Below are 7,053 nucleotides of genomic sequence, written 5' to 3'. Positions count from 1 at the left end.
CACAGGCCCTCTCATTCCCATCAGGAAGGGGCCCTGTGTGTGGTGTGGGCCCTTTCGTATTTATTACTAACCTTTAAGCAGCAACGGCCAGCACAGAGATGCTTGGAGCGATCAGGACTGCAGGCGACTGCGACGAGCCTGGCACGGCTGCCCTCTAATGTCAGTCATCAGGGATCCTGAATAAGACCAAGGTGCTGTCCCTGGGCAGTGCCAGGCTTTGATCCCGAAAGCGAGGTTCCCTAGGGCATTTGGGGCAGGGCCAGCATGAAATGGGGCCACTGGTTCTGACTGGTTCCAGCCATGCATTCCTGGCTCTTGGTGCCCTGCAGACAGGACAAGAGCAGAGCACAGCTGCCTGGAGACAGGGAGTCCGGCAGCGCTTTCCCACTCTCAGATGGACCCCAACATCAAGTGACCTTCTGATCTTGGAAAAGCAGCGTCTTCCTTCTTTACCTGTAGCAGCTCACGGGTAGCAGGCGAGCACTTCTTGGACCTGGGCCCTTCACAGTGTGGCTGAGTTTTGCTACATGACTGGTTGTGAGACTTGCTCAATCACTGTGAATCAGCCTCCTCTTCACCCTCCCAGTCCATGTGTTTTCTAAGTGAGACACTTAAACACTGTCTCCCAGAAACTGAGTGTTTTAGGACGTGGGACCTCCATGCTGGGCTCAAGGGGATCCACCATAGAAACTGGCCCTGTCTCTATGCTCAGTGACTCTCCATTTCAAGGTTTAGGTGGATGGGTGTGTGGCATCCCTGGCCCATCTGTCACGTAAGCCAGTGAGTGTATTGTCAGCGTGGGTCACCTTTTCCCAAAAACACTCAGACTTGTTGTATGGTGGAAATGGAGCGTATTAGGATTCTCTCAGTAACACTCCCTCTGAGAAGCCACAGTCATGTTTAAGTCTCTCTAAGGCTCAGCTTGAGTAATAAAATAATCCAAAAGGCACAGAGCACAGGCTAACTCCGTGTCACACAAACAGCTCAGATTACAGATTATTCCACTTAATTCTCCTTGGCTCATCTACCAAAAAAAAAAAAAAAAAGATGTGTTAGAGTTGGGGTGAAATATCTTAAATGAAAATAGAAATCATGTCTTAAAGCTTTTAAATGAGTCATTGGGCCTCCTTAGTGACTGAAGTCTAGTGGGTGGGTCTAGATGGGGCCTAATCGGGATGGCAACCAAATCCTGGTTTAGGACTAAAGAGGCTCTAGTATGCTGTGACACAGTGCTCTAATGCCTGCGGAGCAAAGATACTTGTGTGTGTTGTAAGAAAAAGATAGAGGAAGAGACCTTCCTTGGTGGGGTTATTTTATGTCTAAGCACAGAGTTTAGACTAATTTACATTACTTGCTGATTCTGTGGCCCACCATGGTGTCCCTGGGATCCCACATGACTGTGTGTCCTCAGCCCAGTGCCTGGAAGAGCCACGCTGTCCAGAGCATCCTGTCTTGGAATTCTTTCAGCTACCAAGTCAGATGCCAAGGTTTAGGCCAGGTGTCACAAGAATCACAAGGACATGTCATTTCAGTCCCTTTAGTGTGCTTTGGCCTCTTGCTCAAGAAGAGCTGATTCTAAGCTGGCCTCTGGGAAGTCCATACTTCTTGGTCACCTTTCCAGTCCAGAGGTATCTGCTGGCTTCATTTTACCCTGGTCTTTAATAGCTGGCAAGTGTCTTGCTACTTTCCATGCCTTTCTGGAAATCCTTCCTGCCAAGGAAAGCCTTTCGGCCAGAGAGGCTTTGCCTTCTCTCTGCCATCTTGGGTCCTCCAGCAACCGCACTGCCTGTAGCCTAGGAAACCACCACCATGGAGCCTGCCAGCCATCAACACAGCAAAGCTGTTTACTGCTCAGTTCCTTGTCTCCCAGGTCCAGACCAAATATAGGACCAGTAGCTCTCAATGGTGTCACTGCCTGCCGTGCCCAGGCACCAAAGCAACAAGGTAGGATTGGTTAGATGCTGGTAAACCCAAACCCAGGAGATCTTCCCAAACACGTGTTTCAGCTGACCCTCAACTACCTCAGGTTTGAAGGCCCTGAATTAAGCTGGTTACCACTCATAGGGACAAACCGAGGGGGTTTGGTTAAATCTAGGTCATAACACAAACGTCTCAAACCTATAACAAATTCACATTTAGGTTTGCAGGGATGGGATTGGGTTGGTTTTTCTGTTTTTAACCTCTTTCCCCAATTCTCCATTAGAATAGTCCCTACAAATAAATTGCATTTTTCACTAAGTGTCTGCCTTCCCAAGGGCAGGTAGCCACTGACTTTTGTCTCCTTCCAATGATACTTTTGTTATGATATTAAGACCTCTTTGTATAATACATTGCATCTGTGTTTTCAATTTTTCAAATAAATATTTCAGGCTGTCAATGGGGGATAACAGTGATAATGGGTCACAGTGGCCCTGAGGTCTGGGCTCCAGAGAAAAGCCTGCTGGTGTGTCCTAAGATTACTGGAATCCACTTAGCTCTGTGCCTTGGGGACATTTACTGGAATACCCTCTGTACTGCCTTTGTGCATGGCCCTATGAGACTGCTCCAACACTGCCAAAGTGGTCACAGCTGATTTATCCAGAAAGTCAAGTCTATAAAATCTGGCTATTCCCTCCTTATCCTGAAGATACAAATGTAACCTGCTGCCTTAAAATTATATGTGACATGGGGCTGGGGAGATAGCTCCACAATCTAAGTGCCTGCCTGCCAAGCTCAAGGACCTGGATTCAATCCCTGGTACTGCATGCTGTGCCAGCCCTTCACTGAGGTGTCCACTGAAACCAGAGGTGGTGGCCTGTGCCTATAATCCCAGTGCTGGGGAGGCTGGGAGACAGGAAGATCACTTTAAGCCTGAGCTGCATAGCAAGGCCCTGTACCAAATTTTTAAAAATTACATGTGACTAACTCGGCTCAAGAACAGCAGTTATCACAGGATTTGCAGAGGCACTAAGGATGGGGCTGGTTTGCAGAGTGATCTTTCCGAAGCAAGGCAGGCTTCTTGCAGACAAGGAGACCCCTAGGCTCACTCAGACGGGTAAGGGCTGGAGCTGGTCCACAGGAGTCCCTGTTTGGCCAAGGTGGCCCCTCAAGGTGGGCCAGAAAGGTGAGTAACCGGAAGCTAGAGCCTGTGAGGAGGGCAGCAGTGTAGACTCTGGCCTGTGGCTTCCCCGCATCCGGTAGCAGTGCCACAGTGGCCCTGCCCGCTCTGGAGCACTGCTGCTGCAGTGGACAGTTTTTGGTTGCAGTGGCCCTGTGGGTTGTTCTAGATCTGCACTGTGAAGCTAAGGAGCCCAGAAAGCCACACAGCAGGACTGTCCTAGGCCTTGCTCTCCCATAAGATGGCACTGACACTGGCTGTGTCCCTCCCCCACCTGAACCTGCCCTGGGCCAGTAGAGCTACCAGGAAGAACCTCTCTGCCCTTGCAGGTGTGCTGCAGCCCTGGCCCCTACCCCCAGCAGCACTTGGCTCTGATCAGGTGCCCCAGGGGCTTCCTGGGGTCCTGTGAGTAGGCCCCTGTTCCCGGAAGTTAGCCTAGCTAGCTGGTCATTCGGGCCAGCAGTGTCCTGATGAGCCACTAGAACAAGGCTAATGGCCCCTTCGAAAGACTTGGGCAGTTAGGGTCTATGGCAGGGGTCAGGGCTTCTAAGGTGCAAAGGAAGAAAGTGGAGATGGGCAGGTGGCAGAAAGGCACAGAGTGAAAGCACACTGGACCCCGCTGTGAGTTAAAAGACTGGGCTCGGGGCCGGGGAGATGGCTCAGTAGAATAAGCGCTTCCCTGGCAAGCCCAAGGGCCTAAGTTCAATCCCAGGTTCCACCAAAAAAAAAAAAGACGGCTTGAGCCCCACTTGTCCACCCTCCGTCTCCATCACGTAACTGACACGGGGCAGACCTCTGAGCATTACTTTGGAGTGAGCGAATACCTCCTCTAGTACAGCACATTCGCAGCTGCTTCACATACAGCGTGCATCCAGCCACGGTGCGGGCACTGAACTTTCAAAGACAAAGCCTTTGTGTTCCCTGTCCTCGGAAACTTCATTCACAGGCTGTCAGTTGTCTACTGTATCAGGCACTGGGAGCACAGCAAGAGCAAGTGGACATGGTTGTGCCCGGACGGAGCTCACGGACTCCTGAGAAACAGCAGCATGATCAGGAATCGCAGTAACAAGCACTAAGGGTTGAGGCAGCACACTGGCAGCGTGGAAAGGAGTCGGAAAAGCACCCTTGGTACGGGTGGCTCAGTGTAACAGGGCTTCCTAGAGGCAGACTCGCTGCAAGACATACAAATGCACGAGAATTCCCAAGTCAGGTGTGAGTGTGAAGGGGCTGACTGGAGTGCGCTGGAGATCAAGGGATCCAGTTAGAGGCCTAGAGCTCGGTGGAGGCCTGTGTGAATCGGCCTCAGGAGACAAGGGTCTGTGCTAAAGGCTGAAGAGGCTACACCAGAAGCCAGGAAACGACTCCAAGGTGACAGTAAAGACAAGCTCCTCCCGAATGGGAGCAAGCCTTCTTTGTTTCCCTTTTAGTCCATGCAGGCAGCAAGCCTGTGAGCCTTTTGGTTGCTGTCACCCATACCCAGTCTTCAGTAAATCCCTTTGGCCACATCTAGAGCTATGCTGATCCCACTGAGTTGGGCATTTCTTAGTCAAATTGACACAGTTAACTACCACCCTGAGCTAAGATCCAGAGGATGAGGAGACACTAGGTAGACAAAGTAGTTAGAAAGTTCACTCTCAATAGCAGCTACATGTGCAAAAGCCCTGTGGTGAGACGTAATGAATCTGAAAAACCATCGGGGCAAGATTTGCACATTAATTATCTGGATGCAGTGTGTGTGGATACCAGACCCAAAGGAGCAGGAGCATGTAGGGAAACTCAAGACAGCTGTTATAATGGTCCAGGCCAAGGATGTGGCAGGAGTAGCCTCAGAGATGGGAAAGCCTTCCTTTAGAGTGGGAGTGCTGCAGAGCAGTTTTCAAGGAGGGCTCTGAGGTTTTTGCTGGCTTGTAGAACTGGTAGTCCTGTCCCCTGAGGGAGAAGATGCTCTTAGTGGGTTGCCATAGAGATTCCAGGAGATGGTAAGTGAGGCCTGAAACTCAGGTCAGAAGTGAGTGAATTTGATGGTAACAAGCCTCCGCTAAGAAGAATGAGAAAAGAAGCTACAGAGTAGATCCTTGAGGCCCAGCTCATGGAAAGTGTTGGAAAGCACAGCATGAGCGGTAGGAAGAGGATCATGGGAATGTAGGGCCCAAGATCAAGGGCAGACATTGTTTTGAGGGGGACCCACGAGATGTGCTGTGAAATTCAGTCCTGAATGCTGAGATGGGATGCAGCAGGGGTGTTGGGCCACTCCCAAATGGAATGAACAGGAAGGGCCGCCTCTGAATGGTCACTGGTCCCAAAAGGACACATCTGATCTGCCAGGCAGAAATAAGAGGCTGGTGGTGGCTGGGTACTGTAAGAGGAACAACCAGGAAGCAGTCAGTTTAGGAAAAGTCTGTACTCTGGTGAAAGTATTGAATTGTAAGCCAGAAGGAAGACAAAGTTGTGGACCAGCTAAAATAAAGTTGAGTTCTAGGCTCTCTTAGTCCCTTCAGGTTGCTGTAACAAAATACCATAGCCTGAGTAGTTTAAATAGTAAACATTTATTTCTTACTGTTCTGGAGGCTGGGAGGTCCCTGGCACATAGGTTCCTGGTCAGCGTGCTATTTCTGCCTTGCACACTCTCTTGCTTTATTTGTGACAGAGGGAAAGAGAGACAAGTTCTTGCGTCTCGTTAGGGCACCAGTCCTACTCGTAGGGGCTCCAGCTTCCTGGCTAATTACTTCCTAAAGGCACCACATTCAGATCACATGACACTGTGGATTAAGACTCAAAGTAACCTCTCGGTGGCACATGCCTATCACCCATCCCAGCACCCTGGGAGGCTGAGGCAGGAGGATCGCAAATTCCAACCCTGCCTGGGCAACTTAGTGAATTACTGAGACCCTGTTGCTTGGCGTGAAGGCCCTGGGTTCAACCCCAGTAGAAAAAAAAAAAAAAAAAAAACCTTCAGTGTATGAATTTTAGGGAGCTCCCCAGGCTAAGAAGATCATGTTTTCTTTGATAAGAAGTAGAGCGGTTGCTGAGTCTTGGCCAGAACGACAAGCCTGCCTCAGCCCACTGCTCTCCACGCCAGCCTACTAGTCGCTCTGAGCCAACTAAGAACACTGAAAGCTCAAGAGATCCCCCTGCTTCCTCTTATGGCCCCCACTAAAACCCCAGCCACACCCCCGCAGCGCTGGAGCTGGAACGCAGGGCCTCGGGCCTCCTAAACAAGTGCTCTGCCACTGAGCTGCACCCTGCGACTGCCTGTCCCATCCGCTCTTCCCCAGGTCTGCGCCGGCACCCCCATCCCGTGACTGCGCTCCTTCTGGGCCAGAGCAGCCATCCGGTGGCCCGCGGTCAGCAGTTCTGCTTCAAGAAGGTCCCAGTTTCCAAGCTAAAAATCAAAATCAGGCCTGAGCTATCCTTTAAGACTTCTACTCAATTTTTCATCTCTCTCTAATTAAATCTTTTTTCCTACAGGACCAATATTCAAAACTTGAATGTTCATTTTACTCCATCTCTATATTGTTTAGAAGTCTGTCATAAATGTTGTCCTTCAGGTTAATGTCAGGCCAGCAAACACTACTGAGTCCTAACTGGAGACTGTAGGGAACAGAAAAATGAAAAGACAGTTCTTTTAGGACCATCCACACTTGGAAAGGAGGTTGATACGAACATTAGAAAGCAAAGTATAAGTAAAGAAGTGAGATGCTTTTTCAAGAAATTTGTCAGTATTGGGGACTAGCCAAATAGCTCAGTGGATTAAAGCGCCTGCAAGCAGGCGCAGGGGCAGGGAGTTCGATCCCAGGGCCTGTTGTGCTGGCCTCACCCCCACTGGGGTGCGCTGCGATGGCGATTGAGACTGGGCATGGTGGTGCACTTCTGTAATCCCAGCTCTTGGGAGGCTGTAAACAGGCAGATCACTACGAGTCAGATCTAGTATTGAGACCATGAACACCCTGTAGACC

General features: G+C 50.3%; 1 long non-coding RNA gene across 1 annotated transcript in view; it reads right to left on the bottom strand.

The window, feature by feature from the left end:
- LOC111816590 overlaps positions 1-2,363 on the bottom strand; it is a 17,514-nt gene extending 15,151 nt beyond the window's left edge. Inside the window, exon 1 of the long non-coding RNA XR_002820948.1 lies at positions 4-2,363. This is a non-coding gene — a long non-coding RNA (uncharacterized LOC111816590). The remainder of the gene's footprint in view (positions 1-3) is intronic.
- Between the last annotated feature and the right edge of the window lie 4,690 nt (positions 2,364-7,053).

Source organism: Octodon degus, unplaced genomic scaffold, assembly GCF_000260255.1.
Source record: "Octodon degus isolate 3935 unplaced genomic scaffold, OctDeg1.0 scaffold00035, whole genome shotgun sequence".
NCBI lineage: Eukaryota > Metazoa > Chordata > Mammalia > Rodentia > Octodontidae > Octodon > Octodon degus.
This window is presented reverse-complemented; position numbering and strand designations above follow the sequence as displayed.